The sequence below is a fragment of the Lampetra planeri genome, chromosome 8 (genome assembly GCF_965212315.1).
Source record: "Lampetra planeri chromosome 8, kcLamPlan1.2.h2, whole genome shotgun sequence".
Lineage (NCBI taxonomy): Eukaryota > Metazoa > Chordata > Hyperoartia > Petromyzontiformes > Petromyzontidae > Lampetra > Lampetra planeri.
Window position 1 is genome coordinate 9699665 of NC_136114.1, and position 20052 is coordinate 9719716.

At 40.5% G+C, this 20052-nt stretch overlaps 1 long non-coding RNA gene across 1 annotated transcript in view; it reads left to right on the forward strand.

Moving 5' to 3' along the window:
* The window catches only part of LOC144720479 (uncharacterized), an 86447-nt gene that overhangs the window by 63633 nt on the left and 2762 nt on the right, over positions 1-20052 (forward strand). The window lies entirely within an intron of this gene.

The window sequence follows — 20052 nt, forward strand, 5'->3', positions numbered from 1 at the left end:
TGAACATCACAAGATATCGTAACGTAATTATGACAACATTATCGTAAGGAACCTAAAGCTCGATTAATGTAAGGTTGACACAATAATTTTTGGTTAAATAAACGCTACTTTTTCTGATCTTGAACTTAGAGGATGTGTGGCTCAGTGGTTAGCACACTGCACGGTACATCTAGCCACCTGAGTTTGACTCCCGGTCACGGCCGACATCAGTGGTAGTGTGATATCTGAGCTGGTAACTGGGCACCCTCCTTCACCAACCCACACAGACCAGCATGGTAAACTATTACAAACTACTTTTTGGTATTTTCCAGGTATGGTCCACTGAGCTATGTAGCTCTTTTTCAGAAGCGACCTGGCCACAAATTATAGCTCAACGAAGTGGCTTATCACGTGGACATGTATTGCAGTAAAACACTTTAAACGCATGTTGATTATAAATGTGGAGGGAAAAACCGGAGGACCCACAGAAAAATCCGCGTAGCCACCGGGAGAAAAATTCTAACTCCACATATACAGGCTGTCAGGCTCGTGATCGAATTCACACCCTCCTGTAGACCCGGCGAGGTAGTTCACATATCCTAGCCACCGTGACGCCCTAGTATGGCTCAACAACCCCCCATTCATTATGAATATTTATAATATCATCGCAAATGGACACTGCATTATATATTTAAGGTTCCAGTAGATTGAGTGCTCGTTATGGGCTCGATTCTCTGAGTTATAATAAAAAGCAATAGACATTTCTTACCGGCGTTGCTTGTTTACAAAGTGGTGGGTTTGGCAAAGTTACCTTATTACCACTTCTTACCTCACGGACAACGACAAACACTTGGGTGGGAAAAAAAACATTCTGAAAAATAACACTCAAGAAAAACCTCGTGCATGCTCGGAATTGTACACCAAGCAATAGATAGAGGAAGACATTGATCAGGAAACCATAGCTAATCAGAGACATCGTATTGACCGTCAAAGAAAGTAAGCGGGCGAGGGCGGGACACATCTCGGGAAGTAATTACAGCTGGACAGCTGGTGCACAAGACTTGGTGGGGGAATGACAGCCGAAGTGTATGCGCTACTAGAGGACCACCGCTGTGGAGATGGAGCGATGAGATTCGCGCTTGTGCAGAAGTGATGGACTGTGCCATTACAGGACGGCATGAGAGAGATTTTCATCCAGCAGTAGATAGACAGTGGCTGAGTATGAGCATGATGAAAATTATGATGTGAGATTGTTGAGGATACCGTTTAGACTCTAGCATAGCAAGCGCATGTCATAACCGAGCTGCGGTTTTAAAGTACAGTAGTTTGTAGTCTTTTGGGATCAAACCAAGTTCAGTGTTTGTTGTCACTGTTTCTCTCGAGAGGGTAAACATTGTTTCTGGGAAATGAGGGAGGGCAGCCCAGGTGGTCGAATTTATGGTAGGTGGCATAAGGGGCATTTTTTCCCAGACTGAGCATTGTTTTAGATTGAAACAGGCGATTGGAGAAAGTAAAGCTACCAAATGGCAGATGGCACTGGGGAATGCGAATTATCTCGATTTTTTGGTGCAGAAATACAAAAGGGAGTGGATTGTTGATAAAAAAAAGTTGGGGTTGTGGGATTCTTTAGAAACGGAAATTTTTTTACGTCTTGGCAGTGAGGTGCATCTGAATCGAGCGTCAAATTTGTACGAACACTTCATTTGAATATTGCAAGCGATTGCAGCCGAATGTTTCTCTGAGAACATCAGAGTCCGTATCGCCGTGATCAAAAGCAGCATGCAGAAGCGCAGAGGTTCATTAATCTAATTGAAGAAAGACCTTCAGGAAATCTGTTCCCTGCCTTGGACCTTTGAAATATGTGGGCCTAAGAGAGCGAGCGAGAGAGAAAAAAAAAGCCACTGGCAGATGGAACTCTGGCAGTAATGAGTGCAACCGGTCAGCAACAAGGGCTGGTCACCGGCAAACAGAAGCCCTCCTCCATCTGCCTTTCTCATTGCCGGGCACAACACAATCCCGGCACGAGCTCATGGGCGCGAGACAAAGGTTTGGTTCCCCTCCGCCACCCGAACCCCCGCCGTTTACCTCTTAATCCCTCCCGATGCTTCCGTCACACCGCACACGCCCCGACGAAGTAAATCCAGCATTAATCAAACCCACGGGGCAGGCTAAGAAGAGGAGGGGATGGGATGGGGGTGGGCTGCTCTCTCTTCAGTTTAAAAGCACTGATCCCTACCACCATCCGCACGAAGGCTGCTTCACAAAGCACCCCCATGCCCCGAATGAATGTTAATCATATTTTGCTATCCAGCAGACAAAACAATATGTGGTGAAGATTCACACGATGCCCTCCCTTTGAGAGGGCCAGTACGCGCCTGTAGATTTGTCAAAACATCACCGTCATCGCCTCCTCTAACAACAAAAAAGTAACATTGAGCCCAACGGAGATGCGTTGGTTTATATAATTGTTTCTAAAGTTTATGCTGCTGTAACCGATTTCAAAGAGCTGCATACAATTTAAAAGGACATGATCGGTGTGTATTGTTGTTGTTGTTGAGAAAACATACTCTTTAAAGACTAAATGTGGCCTCAAGTGTAGCACCACGACAGCCATTTACAATGGATTAAGAAGGCGATTGCAGACCAAACCCCAGATTCGCTTGCTACGATCCAGTAATTGGCAAGATGCATCGTTCTGTGGGTGAGTGCGCACTGAAGAGGTCAACAGACATCGGGAGTGTGATAAATCTGCCGGCTGTGTGTGTCCAATGTGATTTTGCATATGAAAAAAAAACGTGCATGCGATTGTAGATTCCATAGTACAGGTTTTTTTTTCGGTTAGATTGCGTAAATATATGAATATGTCGTTAAACCCGCCACCACCCGACACAGCCAATTTAGTAAGATTTGTCACGTAAACAGAGCATGCCAATTCGTCACTAGTACAGCAGATACCAGTGTGTTGTGAGAGCAAAGCCACAACATTTACAATCTGATTACGACGTTTCGACAGTAATTACAACTAACTTCATCATTATTTACTGGCGAAACGTCCTACTCAGATTGTAAATATTGTGGCTTTGCTTTCCAACACACCGGTGTGCTGTACTAGTGACGAATTGGCATGTTCTGTTTGCGTGACAAACCTTACTAATTGGTTGTGTCGGGTGGTGGCAGGTTCAACGACACGTTTATATATTTACGCAATCAAACCCGAAAAAAACCTGTATTATGGATGATGTTGGTCGCGAAAGCATACGTGTTAAACCGATTATAGATTATTTCAATATTCAGTGTTTGTTAGATATTAATGGATCTTTGTGTGGTTTAAATCTTTCTCTGTGCCTCAGTGAGCATTTGTTGAGATGAAATAGTTAAGGAGAAGATTTTACAGCTGATGATATCGTGCGTTTTTATTGGTGTTATGTTTCAGTGAAGAATTAAAACGGCTCTCAAATGCTTACGATCATCATAGAATGATTAAACAAAATCCGGTTTAGGTTGAATAGCATCTGAAATGTGCAATACCATAGTGTCTCATTCTTCGCAACAAATGATGGTGGAGAAAAAAACATTCAATGAAGATACATCCCAAGGTTGCCAGTAATAATACCTGAGCTTGATCAGGGTTAAATTGCTTGGTCGTTAAAAATTGGATAAAGCACAACAGTTTTCTCAAATCAATTCGCACAAACAGTGTGTGGAGTGTCCCTATGGGCCTTGATAACAAAAGATGAGCAATTAAAATTATTTGGAGGAGAAAGGAATGCAACACATGGAAAAAAAGGTTAATATCATTATCACTCATCTGTTGTCAAGGATACTTTTACCAAAAAAAACGATTATTATTCATAATTTAAAATAATTGCGAGCAACATTAGATTGCAATTAAAATGTACAATACATATGTAATATCGTTACTTGGTTATGGCGAATGTAATTTTGATTAAAGTGCTTTTCAATTTTTTTTAATTCAATCTGTATTATTGTTATCTATATATATTTTTTATGATGCAAAAAATAGCTGTTTGTGGGAGATGCACTGTCTGCCTATAAACTTGAATTATTTCTTATCTGACAATTTATGTGCATTCCCCATGGCCATTACTTGCCTCTTTGTAATGCACGTAATTTAAATTTGCAATTGACGTCGCACATTCATTGGCATTCACTTAAGTACCCAGTGGGACGGAGAATTCCGTGCAATTTTGTGTCAGTAATTATACTCACATATATACGGCTAATGGATAAAAAAAACAGATTGACACCGGGCCCTGTCAGACACTAACAAGTGATAAGGCTTTGCTAATTTTAACAGGGACCACAGATTGAGTTTTATCAATCTTGCATAAATCACCTACAGTGAATAGTGTACGTATAATTGTTTACATATTGGTTATTAGCATAGGTTTTACCCTTTTTTTGGCAAGAAAATAGCTGTTAAGATGTTAAAACACCAAACTGAAACCTTTCACAAGGAATCATGTCTGCATTAACCACAATATTTGTGGTCAGCTGTACGCCTTTTGGCATCCTCTGGTCTAACACCTTTTGAGACTAGGCTCCAAAGAAAGCTGTCTCTGGTGTGGACCAATCAGTTTCAGAGACAATGCATGTATTGATTTGAAGCTTTCGTGACTGCAGGAATCCATACTATCTGGTTATTTCGGTAAAGTCACGTGGGTAGAAAAAAATAATCAAAGAAAACACGACGTTTCGGTCGCAACACAAGCGTCCGTCTTCAGGTGAGAAAATTATCTGCTGTTGTGGCTTTATATAGGCACGGGAGGGGGGAAGGGGGGGTTTGACGAAGTCGTGGCTGTAGGAGTTCACGGGGGAGAGAGGGGGGGGGGTGCAGGGAAGGGTGGGGTGCTGGTACAGGGGGGAGGAGGGGGGAGGGGTAGCCCCACCCGTCCCTGCACGCCACAACCCCCCCGCCTTTCCCCCGTGAACTCCTCCAACCACTACTCGACAAAACTCCCCCCCCCCTTTACCCCCCCCTCCTCCCGTGCCTATATAAATCCACAACAGCAGATAATTGCGTCACCTGAAGACCGAAACGTCGCGTTTTCTTTATTATTTTTTTCTATCTACGTGACTTTACCGAATGAACCAGAGATAATGCATATATTATCAGAGTACGTTTGTTGTTTGCATTCTGACCACAAGTATCGTGGTTAATGCAGACATGATTCCTCGTAAAAGGTTTCAGTTTGGTGTTTTAACATCTTAACACAGCTGTTTTGTTGCCAGAAAAAAGGGGAAAAACCTATTATCATATTTTGGTACTGGCAAAGGAGGTCCCATGATACATTGGTTATTGTCGACAACCAGTGCATGTGGTTAAAAGTATCACTATAAGAGAACAAAAACCAATAGAGACAGCGTTTTTTACATTCATCATTCAGTTTTGCATGGCAGGAAGCACTTTGACTCTACCAGGGATGGTTATGCTCACAACAACTTCCTGTCACTTGTACGCCTACTCACAACCCAGTAACCTTGAGATTTTGTTGACTTCTGAAATATCACTTGTTTAAAAAAAAAATTTTCACAGGAGATGGAAAAACAATCTGATGATATGAATATATGTCCTTTGGCAGCAATATGTTTATTTAAATATGCAGCGTATGTTGCATTATTTGTACACATTATTTCTATACATTGTACCGTACAATTATACACGGCGTGACGCATTTTTTTGTTCTTTTCTAAAAAAAAATCCATGTCAACAGCAAATATTTACGGGCGCCTAAAATGGCACGCGCGCACCGTGCAATTACACGTTGCCTCCCAGATGCCGCCCACCACAGCCGAATTGGTGAATGGCTGCTCATTGGGGCTGCAGTTGTTTTGAAGAGTGACATGCTTTCGACAGCGCAGACTGTAATTGGAAGCACGAGCACACTCAACGCCCCACAAAGATAGCCTGGGCATGTCCCCCCAAAGCATTCGCTGCACTGCGGCATTGCAAGGCACCTCCTCCGATGTTTGATTTGACGGGGGAATATTTCTAAGATTTCTTGAGACCTCACTCAATTGCATTTGCTTGCCGGCTAGGCACCCCCCGGGGGCCTTGCCCATTGCATCCCAAGTAAATGTATGCCTTCCTACCGACTTGCAGTTTAATAAAAAATAAAAAGTGAGTGATACCGTTACTTTCAAGTTATTTAGAAAAAATGAGCAACGTCGCCTGTTCAAGCAGCAAATACAAAGTTGGTACACGAGCCTCATCGAATGTGCTTGTGTTCACTACACCACGTGTTCCTCTTTTCTTCTCAGTGTTATTGCAATTTACCAGCTTTTGTCAATCTCAATGTTTCTGATGTATCTATTTATGTCATAGCATCTACTACACACTGATTACATATATTTTCAATGCGCATGGTTACATACGAGACGTATTTATATATTGGCATTGAGGGAAAAGACAACTGCTGTTGATTCGGGATTAACATCCTATGTGACACACAGTAGTGATTGTTCCTAGTGTCAGATTGTATGTCCTGAGTGTTCGTAACATTTGCATCAGTTTTGTAAGATGCGTTCACAGGTGAAACTTCAGCTATCTCATGCCGCCCAGTCTCAGTGTCACGGTAAAGATGTATTATGGCAAGCGTTGTCGGACAGAATGGAAATAAAGTCCTGAGCATGTTCAGTATTACAGAACAGCTTTAGTGCAAACAATTCAGCCAGCTTAATCCCCGACAAACACATGCCTGTTTTAAGAGCCCTGTGGGCATTTACAAAGCTACTTGCTAATCCACTAACCGCACAGGTTAAGAAACAGTTGTAGCACAATACATAATGCGAGACCATTGCAATGAGATGTGTTGATACACCGACTTCGTAATGTGTTGAATTTGGTGTTGATTTAGTAATCCCCGGTCAATTAGCATTCAGTGACATGCACACAAAGTATACCAAAAATAATCAGCGTGAGGTGCCAATCTGTGGCATGTGAAAAAAATCCAGGGTTATGACACTCTTACGCCACTTTTAAAACATAAGCCCCCGCCTAAATGGCTTATCTTGGCATACTTATGACCGGCAAACATGGCCATTAAAATAGTTTATAGCAACGGGTTGTGATGGATAGTGATCGGTGGAGGTGATTATGTAATTTAGTTTACTATAATGGTTGCTGGACCGACTGCCATGAGATACGAACCAACAATTTTTAAATGTCTTTTTTTAATCAATGTATTTTTTCCATGCAATTAACGAATCGCAGGCTCTGTAAAAATATACGTGGAAAGCGGCAGCCCAGGAAGGACCAGTTGGCATGTGAACCACAACTCATTACGCACATTGTAACGAGTGAGAAAATATGTTCTGTTGCTGCAAGTCCAATTCATGTGTGCCTCTGTCCACGCAGCACGAGTGTACCGCTGTTGGTTGATTGGCAGATCGTGTGTGGTGGGAAAGTCATCCAAACATCACCATTGGAACCTCCTTTGCCAGTAGCAAAATATGATAATTGGGGTTTGGCCCTTTGATCTGGCATCAAAACTGACACCTTTTTGTGCGCCTTTTGGCGTCATCTGGTCCAACACCATGTGAGACTAGGCTCTAAGAAAAGCTGTCTCGAGTGTGGACCAATCAATTTCAAGGACAGTGCATACATTATCAGAGTTGTGTTTTTTTTGCATTCCGACCGCAGGTATTGTGGTCAATGCAAACATGACTCCTTGTAAAAAAGGTGTCAGTTTTTTGCCAGATAGCAGGGTAAAAAAACAATTATCATCCAAACATCCTCTAAAAGGGCTCTTTTGTGCTCCCTCTATTGGAGGCACCGTCTGCTAGCAGGCGCGTGAGCAAATAACTTTAAGGGTGCACCTTTACTCTCAATTAGCTGTTGTTACAGCTCTGCAGATGACGGCAGAGATAAACTGCCGAATGTGGAGATGGTACTGAAGGCAAAGTAAAAAATGGATGAATAGAAGTTCCGGTCCACATTCTATCTGGCAGTGTGCCTTACGTGCATTGTATTTATATGACTGGTTTGTATTAATATTTATGACGTACCCCCCCCCCCCCCCATAATGACCACTAAGCAGTTAGATTGAGAGAAGTTACTTTGTCTCTCTTGCTATATGTTGCCATATTTCAGCAGCGTTTTGCGTGTTCCAAAGACGAGCCACCCTGCGTGCAGAGTGTATTTAGTTCATTCAAATGGCCACGTGATTTATCCACTTCTCCGTTGTCTTTGATTTCAAATATGAAAATGTAGCCTCGTATAAATGTTGAATCTCTTTAGCCAAGAACTTCTCAGTACAATAATAAATTAGAGGTGAAATATATTTTTGAGTTCAATATTACAGAATATCTTCCCCCTTTACCCTTGGTTGTTAGTTTGTTGTCCTTCCCCCGCACCTTCAATTATCACGGTTGGCTACGTACGGTGTGAAAGAAGTTCAACATTCATACATACGGCTGTTCAAGGTCCTGAGTTAGAACATGGATTGTACCATCATCGGCATAATGAGCAACAGCAGCCATCATCATCAGCAGCCATTATCTCTCAGCTGCTGCATGAAGGCCTCCCAATGCCTTCACCGGCCTAAGATGCCGTAATTCATCTCACTCTTGATAATTGACTCTAGTACATTGTTTCTTCTCCATGATGGTTCAATGCCTCGGTGATGTTCTCCTGTTTGACGCTCATCATGTTACGAGCCTTGTCTAATTAATGCGCTCCTGTGTCTGGCTCGCAGTGTAATTCGAAACATGCATCTCTCCGTGCTTTGTTGTTGCACAATTCAGCTTGTCAGTGTGCATGTTTCTGATCCCTACATAACAGCTCATAATGTATTTACTGAAAACTTTTTTTTTTCTCCAGGGACATCAATATTCAGATTTTGATGATCAAGTACAGCTTTCAAAAAGGTTTCCTTCTTGCTTAAGTTTCGTATTTTTTCTTTGTTCTTCTTCATCCCAATCTGCTTGCAGTAATTTTCTCTTGGTGTATGGATTTTGTTGTGTTTTTGAGCTATGTATAGATAACAATGACTTTGTTTTACAAAGTTGTACGTCGAAAGTTGAACTTCGTGGCCATTTTATGCAGTTCTTCAATAATTTTCTACATTTCTTTGGGCTTACATTTTTTCTAACAAGGCATTGATGATATTTACAATTAGTTGTTCATAAAACAAATGCTTTTCCAATACTGTATACTAAAATTTTTTCAAGGTGGTCTTATTTTGTCATGGGACCTTTTTGGCAGTATCAAAGTGTGAAAACAAAATAATAGGTTTTTCCCTTTCTGGCAATACAACAATATGTTCAAATACCAAATTGATTCCTTTTGCAAGGAATCAAGTCTATATTAACAGAAGTCTGTCTCTGGTGTACGCCAATCAGTTTGAAAAACAATGCATATATTATTATCAGATCATGTTTGTTCGCATGTTTTCCACAAGTACGTGTGGTTAATGCAGACTTGATTCCTTGCAAAAGCTTTCAATTTGGTGTTTGAACATCTTAATACCTGTTTTATTTCCAGAAAGGGTAAAACCGATTCTTATTTTTCATACGGTCTTATTTTGCATAAAACTATTTCATAGCTGGTCTTGTCCACTGAATAAGAGATCATGGGATATGATGCTGTGCTGAGGACACCGAGGAAGGGCTGAGATGGGGTCTGATCCATTCTCAGACGATGGTTAAACGTGTCAGTGTTAGCTCCTTCACACTAGAGATGCACTTCTTGTGATGGTGCTGTCTGGCACTCGTTAATAACACCCTCATTACATGCAGTGTGCACGGTTTCATGACTGGTGGATTTGACTGATAACAAATAAATTAAAGGTGAATTTCTGCTCCAATTAGCATTGAGGCAGTGCTCATCTCCTTTTTACAGTCCTGAGCCTTTGGTGGAAATTCCACATTACTATGGTGGGGGTGAGTCTATCAATCGGACAGCCACTTAAAACGTTCGTGACTGCAGGAATTCATATTCTTGGTTCTTTCGGTGAAGTCACGTAGAGAGAAAATAAAAACATACTGATGACGACCGCTTGTGTTGTGATCGAAACGTCGTGGGTTTATTTTTTATTTTTTATTTCTATCTACGTGACTTTACCGAAAGAACCAAAAATAGGAAAACCACCAAATTTTTATTTAAAGCTTTCGTGACTGCAGGGATTCATCTTCTTGGTTCTTTCGGTAAAGTCACGTAGAATGGAAATAATAAAATAATAAAAATAAACATAATAAAATAATTCTCACGAACAGGACTTTCGACAGACCTGTTCTTCACCGGAGGACAGCTGCTTGCGTTGTGGTCGAAACGTCGTGAGAATTATTTTATTATGTTTTATTTTTATTATTTTATTATTTCCATTCTACGTGACTTCACCGAAAGAACCAACAATAGGAAAACCACTGTTGACCCCCCCCCTTCCACAACGTGGTACTCATTGTGTAATGGCAGGGTGACACCTGTCGGCCTGAAGGGGTAATGGGGGTATTACGTAATGGGCGTATCTGGGGTAGAGGTGAAGGGCGGAGTTAGTCCAGAGGCTCCGGCAACTGCTCGAAGGTTCTGGAAGGGGGTGTGGCCAGAGGCGGGGCTTGTCCACGCCGGGGCGCATATAAGGGGGGCCGAACCAGAGTTTCGGGTGCTGTTGCGGGTCCCGGGTCTTGGCTGCGTCGCTGCTCGTCGTCATCTCTTCGTCTCCGACCACGTGGCCGATCTTCTGCAAGAGCCTCTCCGTCGCTGCGCGAGTCGGACAGCTAGCGTAGCGCATGCCGGAGATGGGCTTTGTCTAATGATTAATATATACATGCGTATGCATGTTGAGCTTCTTTTGCACCTTACGTAGCCGACCATACTTAATCGGAGGTGCGAAATAAATAAATAACTATCCCATACGAGGATGTTTTTGCACTAATTAATGTGGTGACGTCACAGTTGGGTGTGTAATGGCCGCGTGTTAGGGCGGGGTCTGTGTGTAACATCCCAATACCAACAACTATACAATAGCGTATGCCTATGTGTAGCTGCATTACGTAATGTATCACCCCGTGTGCTCTTAATAAACAAGAAGCCTTCTACTCGGAAGTCGCACACTACAATTGTATTGACCTCAACACGTTGATGGGCTGAGTCAACCCACAACCATGAGTTCAACTCTCAACCATCTGATTGCAAGTCACTTACTCTTTCATTAAACCACCAGTTCATTAATAATACCACCACCATTTTTTTGGGACTTGTGTATTTTGACTAATTAAAAAGAGTACTATATTAGGAAACTTTGAGAATAAATGTACTTCTTTACTCTGACTGCCCTTTGCAAAGTCATACGATTTTTTTTCATGTTTCATTTCAAATTATTTTTGTAAATCTCTTTTATGTGTGGAAAAAAAGGCAATTGGCTGCAATTTCCACAATAATTGTGGCAAACTCAACTTGAGCACGTATGCGAAGTCTAACACACCGTGCAGTGTAATTGCATGTTTGTGGAATTTGTTCACATGCAGAATTACTTTTAATATATTTTTTCATCAAACTTTGAGATTTTTTTCAGCTTTGTAATACTTACATTTTTTTTAATATCCAATCTTTTCTCTTAAATCCTCCCCGAAGTAACACTACAATGAAAATAAGAATATTGATGCTTCATTTAAATCTGCTCCAAACTCCAAAGTAAACAAATAAGACTGTGATTCTACTCATACAATGCTGGACAAATGTATAATTTTGTTTTCCTGGAAAGGCTGCCACTCTGAATCAGCAGTTTTCAAACTGAGAGGGTATTCCCTAATACACAGGCTGGGAATTGAGATATGTAGAGTAGGTGGCGAGTGGGATAAATCTACCCGATGTTTTAAAAATCAATTTCTAACCTAAATAATTGATTAAAACACTTCCTTGCTTAGAAAAACCCACACCCTTGATAACAATGTATGTTAATGCAAAGGAGATGGGGTGATTCGATTGGAGGGGCGGAATGGGAGGAAATTGCATGGGAAAGGAGTTAACTAAATAGGCTCTGGTATACATATTTTAAACACGAGTGATCGACAGTACCTGTGGTTATTGTGTGATGCATGGGAACGTTTATGTTAATGTTGTACCAGATAGATTATGTTTCACCTTGCTATGATTGCGTAACCGTCCTATTGTACGAATGGATGTTAGGTGGTGAAAGTGAAGATGCTGCTGCGGCCTTGCAATGTTGTGCTCACATCAGTTGCCAGAAGAATTAAGTTTTAGAAAGCCTCTATTGAGGATCATTTTGTCTACTTTTCCACATTGCCCAGATTGTCTTGGAAGACGTCGGTGTTGCTCGCTCTTTACCCCCACCACACTTGCCGACCCATTTGTACTGCTGGAGGACAATGGGCGGGGAGAGAGCAGCCGTCCTCAGGTGTAGAACAGGTCTGTCGAGAAGACAGAGTCTGAAGACCTGTTCTACACCTGAGGACGGCTGCTTGCGTTGTGGCCGAAACGTCGTGAGAATTATTTTATTATGTATTATTTTTATTATTTTATTATTTCCATTCTACGTGACTTTACCGAAAGAACCAAGAAGATGAATCCCTGCAGTCACGAAAGCTTTAAATCGAAATTTAACCTTGCCCATTGTTTTAACTGCCATCCTGGGAGATGTGACCAGTGACCTCTGGGTATCTCTGGATACCACGATTGGGTTTACCAAGATTTAATTCTGAATGTTACAATTTTCAAAGTAATTTTAATGCATGCTGTTTTCAAATGAATTTAGAAGGCTGCACTTCCTATCAGATGTTAACCTGTAAATAAAAACAAAATCAGTGTATTGTGTGTTTGATTGTTGAATGTAAACACATCATTTACTAGAAACTCTCATACTTTGCCTGTTATGCACTCTCCTCTGCATTATCCAGCAGCAACCTTAACCACACTTATTTGGGAAAATGCATTTCGTGTTAACACGGGATGATAATCACGTGCGGTTTGATGAGAAAGTTTGTGTGAAAATTGCAAGGCAAACCGCAGGCGATTCTTTAGAAATTGCACAGTAGTCTGAGGCTAATAGGATTTAGATGAGCAGAGAAAAGAATATATCGCTTGGAGGTACAATTTGCAATCACTGTTGAAGTGCAGATTGCAATCAAGATAAATCATCGCACACGGAACTTTTTCTGAAACTAAAATAAATTTAAATAACACCGTTCCATAACATGTGTTAATATATTTTATCTGAATATAGTGCGTGAGAAGGTGTGGCGAGCGGTTGTACACTGGTTTGAGCACTGTGCTATGAACCTGGTGATACATCTTGGCCACGGCTAACATCAGGAGAGTTTGTAGGCAGGGACCATTCCGGATGGCACACATTTATCGACAATTGCTTTCTGTATCAATGAAAGATTAACACTTGTTCGTTCATCTTACTGCTTAGGAGCACACTGTAAATGGCTTGCACACAGCAATGGTTCACTGTATCAATGACAAAGGAATACCTCGCACCGACAAACAAGCGATAAAATCTGCTCATGGGTAGGCGTACGATTGTGAGAGATTGGTTGGCTAAGCCTTCCTTTATCCAACAGTTGATTGATCATGGCTGATGATGATGCCAATAAAATAACGTTATGAACAATCCAGAGGAGTCTCACGTCATCGTGGTATATGAGGTCAGCAAGAGAGGTCCAAAAAGTCAAAGGGCCAGCGAGCAATGGGTACACGAGTGGGAGAACAATCCGGTCATGGACGTGCAGGCACATCTGCAGGTACCAGTGTCAGGTTTGTGTAGCCTCTTTCCGTTGCACCAATGCATCGAGCCTTGCAGGTGACTGACGCAATGGGACACTGATGCAATGTTAAAAGTACGTTTGTGAGACGAATGTTACAGTTGTAAAAGAGATACCCGCCAAATTAGGGCTATCCAATGAATTTGAAATAGGGCCTCTGTCACGCCAGGCTGTTGTAAATTGTCGAGTGGATAAGCAGCACCTGGTCTGATAAGCCAAAATAGTTATAACAGAGGTCAATTTTTTTTCCCCAACCTCTGTCACATAAACTACACGCCATAAGCTGTAAAATGACACTTCATTCGTTGAAATTGGTGGAGCGGTCTAGGACGAATTCTTCAGACGTATAGATTAGCTGTGTTTTATACTTGGTATTTATAGCCAACGAAATGCATATTCTGCATTCCTAGCCCTTTGTGCATGCAAGCAGATGACCAGGTAGCTGTAAAATGTTTCCACCAGGCTTGGAGGAGCGTGCTAGAAAGCTAGCATGGAAAGATGTTGTTATTCGTAATATTGTATGTTGTACTTAAAAAATAAAAGCCAGTGGAAGGAGAAATATTTATTTAATGTAATATTTTTTATCATGGCCATTATAATGTTGAGAAGCGAAAGCTCTCCAGTGACCCAACGGGCGCTTGTCCTTCTGCCATCAACGAAGGCAGCAATTGTATTGAGACAGTGTTGGTAAAAAGATGTATTAAATTGCTTACGCTGTTTGAAAACAAATAAATAATAATTAATGGTGCGCCGCGCTCAAGATGGGTACACTGTTGACTGCTCAAAATGTAAAGTGCCATTTGAAACCTTTAATTGTGTTCTAAATATCGACAAGCATGACCTGACTATCGTTTATACCACTGTGTCTGATGGGATTAATATCCTTGAACAGGTTTGGGGTATGGTGCTCAAAAACAATTCACATTGCCTGAGCTATTGTAACGTGCATCTTTATTTGACTAAGGTGAATACAAAGGGTTAAGCATTTTCATATGGGTCTTGAGTTTTCTCGAGTTCACTCTGTATATGCCTTTAATGATAAAATAAACCACATTAATTGAAAATGCATCACCTGTTTTATTTAGTCATTTAATTAATTATTCATTATAAAAATTCGCAAGTCGTCAACCCTAATTCAGTATTCTGGTTTAGGTTATGGGTAAGAGTCACATCACATTAAAACAGAATATACATTGCTCATTTACACTGTTGCATAATATTGATTGAGCAGAGGTAATACGGAATTGCGGTCATAATAGAAACAACATAATCTTTCAGAATTTCATAACCTTTATGAAGCGATGCAGGTGTGTTATTTTATTTCACACGTGTATTCTAGAATCAAACAAGTTTTCTTTGAATTCGTATTAAATAACTAACATAAAATAATATCGGTTGTGTAATTATTGTAACGTGTCACAGCAACACCGTGAAGTTGATATGCGAAGGTAATGCAATGCAGTTATGCATACAGAAATACTAAATCAATACTTCTTAGTGATTTCAGATAACAGAAACTAGATACCTTCATATTAACTCAGTAATATTGACAAAGTGTCATTGATTGAAGGCCACGGTTGATTTATTGGGAGCATTAAAATCTTAGCTATAACACATTTGCATAAAATGTATCTTGATAAAGTCTCGATTGCAATTGGAAACATCGTTTGATTCTGCACGACTCATTTTAGCACGAGATTCAGTTCCAGGCATTTGAATAAATAGTTTATATGATTCCAGTGCCCAGGTGAGATCAGATGGTGGGATTACTGTTTGGGCAGATATTGGAGGTCACACGTCTACTACGCAACAAACTGTGGAATTTGGCAGAGGGTTAAACGTTTTGGCGAGGTGTGGTGGCATCAATGACTTTAATTTATATTAAAACGGTATAGGGTATTATTCTTTGCTATCATGGATCACAATTCATTCAACCAATGGCACCAGCAACGTTTGCGTGCTTGCACTGCAGTCTCGATCATCGGGAAATAATATCTGTCAGTACAATCTGTGAATTCTCATTGTATGTAACTTGATTCCATATTTAAGATTTAGCCAGTACATAATGTAAGGTTGGAAAAAAAAAACGCGAGTCCGACAGATCTTTCACTTTTGTATTTTTTTTCCCAATGAGACCACATGCTGGGGTTGTCCACATACTGGCGACCGCATGCAGGGTGCAGCCTCTCTTCAGCTCAGCCCTACCGACAGTCCCAGAGCGTGCTGGGGTGGGAATCCATTCACTTGCCGCGGCTCATTAATTATTTAACCTTCTGCCACTTGGCTTAAAGGAACTGGAAAGACAGTGTGTGTGTGCTTCGTGACAATCGAGTGAAAATTATCTATCATCGCCTTTTATTGAGAATAAATTGCAAGGCACACGCCATCCCACCAAACCAAAAAGTAATTAATATACTGCAAAATGTGGTTACTTTAACATATTGTATATGTGTGCAATTAGAAGAACTATATTTTTTTCATATCACGTAATTAAACTTCAGGACATTACGATGACTTCATAACTTAATGTTGGTTTAACAATTTAAGTGGGAATTTTATTAACACTTTTTTTAAAAAAAATTCATGCAAAATTAAAATTTTCCATTGAATGTAGATGTGAATATTAGGGCTTTTTATGAAGTGCAATTTTATGAAGCTGTTTTGTAAAATTGGTAAGAAATTTATTGAACGGCATCCAATGGGAGGATCGTCACGACTTGTGCTCACATTGTAACATACTCCACTGTATGCGAGAAATGAGGTTGGTGCAGCTTGTCACAGATACTGAGACCGAGGTTATTTGTGAATTAACCACAGCGTGCTATTAAGAGTTACATTTCTCCTATGTTCACTCACCACTCACCTCCTCTCGTTCCATTCCGAATTCCGCTTTCAATAACAAACCCCACGAAAAAGGCATCCTGCGGAGAACTTTAGTAATTTGTTTTTACGGTTTAAAATTGATTGCAAATACTGTTTTTAAAGAATGAATCACGAGAAAATATACTTTCCAGTACATGTCTTGCACTTGAAAAAGATTTCTGCGGAGATGAGCAATCTATGTAAGTCCATGTTGAATGTGTTGTTTCACGCCTTGGAGAGCGCGCATACAAGTGCACGCGTGTGTAATCAAACCCTGTAGCAATATTGTTTCATCAGTCGGGAGAACTTGTATTGTCATAAATTGTCCGTACGAGGATGTTGTGTTTTGCCGCACTCGATTGAGAAAATTATGTTTAGGATATTTCGTACGCGAAAGTTTCATACATAACGCATTGCAGTTGAACACGTAGATTTTCGCTACCAATATCATCCATAACACAGGTTTTTTTGGGGTTAGATCGCATAAATATATAAATGTGTCCTTAAACCCGCCACCACCTGACAAAGCCAATTAATAAGGTTTGTCACGTAAACAGAAGATGCCAATTTCGTTACTAGTACAGCACACCGGTGTGTTGGAGAGTCAATCCACAACATGTTGTCGGGTGGTGACGGGTTTAACGACACATTAATATTAACGTAATCTAACCCAAGAAAACCTGTATTATGGATAAAGCATTACATTGTATTTTCTATCCAGGCTTATACATAACATTGTATCTATTTTATAGTAGCAAAAATAACTGTTTCAATAAATAACTACAACGGTGGAAGCCCTTCCAGTTGTTTTGTGAACTGTTTTAAATTTAATTAAGGTGGATGTTTCACAGCTCAAACTCTTTCCATATGAAATATGAAAAAATATTGAAAAACATTTTACAGCCCTTTGGCAAATCCTCTGTTGTATTAAAGGCTTCTCATGCAATGTCATTCATCGGGGTTTTTTGACCACGCTGGTTAGTGCAAATTAGTGAAGTGACATTACTTATTATGTCATGATTCAAAATAGTCCTGTATTCATGTTTAAGAGTTGCATAAAAGAAACACAAAAGGAACATGTGATGTGTGACCTTAAAGTAAAAATAATCACATTTCTCAAAATGCAAGTCCCCTTTGAAATGTTTAGTTTTACTAGTTTAATCTGACGGTGTTGCTATGTTTATTGCAATATGTAATGCATGCTGTGTTAATCCTATACCAATTAGCCTAGTGGAGTTGCCCAATAATCTCCATTCCCTCATTTCACTCCTTCCAAAATGGCATTCTCCAGAATTATAAACACCCAACCTAAATACTTATCCAAGGTGTACCCACATACTTGTTTCATTTTATACATAAGTTAAACAATTAATTGGGGTTCATATATGCACTGGCCTGAACATAGGTGGTACTTTTTTATTCCCTTATTATATTGCTTTACTGATTTTGAAAAATGGCTTAGCTGGTTACATTTACACTCTTGACAGCCCAAGTCACATGGGACGGCATTATATGAGGAACAGATCATTAACACATCTCAGCTGGGATATTTTGTGTGAATTTTGATCACCAGAAATGGTTTTACAAACAATCCCTTCATTTTACCTCTTTATTTGTGGCTTGTATTCTTCTCCTGAAAATCAAAACAAAGAGTATCACTGCTGGCATTGCACATGTTTTGTTTTATTTGCTGGCAAACAAAGTGTATCAAGGTAAAAAAGCATTTCAGCATTTTCTTTCTTTGCAGCAAATGAGCATTTGTGACTGAATGCTTGTCAATGCGCGGTTTACTGACAGCCAGAGGTCTCCGCACAATTGGACGATGAATTATGCATGAGAACGCGGGGAAAATCTCCCCGGTGTTCTGAATCTTATCGTCTTGAAAATCAGTTTGATTCTGTTCCCAAAGTGTTGACATTCTTTGCTGAGTGTAGGGTGACCTTGTTCCTTAGGCACACTCAGGATATTCTTGCTTGCAGCCGAAGCTGGAAACTCCTGATAAGCGATGCGTTGCTGTTCGGCTGTTGTTTTTTTTATTGCCCCGTCAGTCGTGTGCCAAATATACCACTGGGATTGCAAGCTAAAAATCTGCACTTCATCGCAGCATCATGAATACTGGCTTAACATCGCAGGTGTAATACCCGATTAACACCCTAACCATTACCATAATTAAAGATTACCATCAATAACCAGGTTTATAAAAAAAAAAAAAATTGGCTTTAAATGAAAGCGGTAGGAAACTGGATGGCCGGTTTTTGTATTTTGCACATTTTAAATATGAAGCTCTTCTCAAGGGGCTCAGATTGATGCACTTGAGGTCTGGCATGTTAGCGTTGGGCTGTGAGCATTACCGGCGTTGTCTTTGATCATGATCACCAACCACTCTCGGGAACTGAACTGCCCACAGAAATTGCAGCTGTTGTGCACTTTATGAATGAGGACATGAATTGCTTAATAAGCACACTAATGCATGGAGTGCGTTATTATCTTACTTTGCTTATTCCTAATGCACCTCTTGGCGTTCTGTAATCAGCCACAAGAGCAATTTTCCCCTTTGTGTATGGCGACTGTCGAATGTTTACATGTTAAAGGAGCAGAATTATTTCCAAAAACACTGACCCGATCATTGGTCAATTTTGCAAAAGGTCTGAAGATTATGGGACCCACGTTTACATGTTTCTAAAATGGTTGGTACTGTATTTATATATATATTATGTTTTTTGCGATAATGGGGTGTTTCACAAAATGTTTAGCAAAGCACGTTGAATAATCACAATTTACACTCTTTCCTGTTTAATGACCCATTGGGTGAAATTTAGTGCAACACTTATTGAGCCACGTTAAAGGTGTAATATTTATTGGTATAATTTAGTTGAAAACATTTTGGATGAACAGATCCCCTCCTATCTTGTTTCTACTAGATTAGTGCGCTGGGGGGGGGGCGGGGGGTGGACGCTCCATTCATAACCTCCTAATTGCCACGTAAGCTGTGAAAACAGGCAGCTGGCCAGGCGCGCGGTGCTCCAAGCTCCACACTGCCACTTTAAAGAGCAGCCTGCCCAGAGGGTGGCGTCCTTCTTAGTCAGCAGACACCATGGCAACGGTGACGGGGCCAAACGGTGACCTCAGAGGGGATTGGTGAACTCGGGGAGCACAGCTGCCGATAGGATAAAACTGCCTCATGAATATTTAATATCCCATAAGAGGGTGATGTCATGTCAATTCAAGGGAAGCGATTTTGGGGAGAGAGAGAGAGAAAAGCCACATTAAGAAAGCCTGCATATGAGTTGTTGTGGCATCAGACTGCTGTTTTATATTAAACAAGAATTAAGATAGTTCTTCCTAAAATAGTTATTTCCCCACAAAAATTTTCATTGATGGCAAGATGGGAAATGGATTTAATCGGTGTTTTTTTTGTTTAATTGATAAATAATGTATATTTACATGAATATTCATTAACGATCA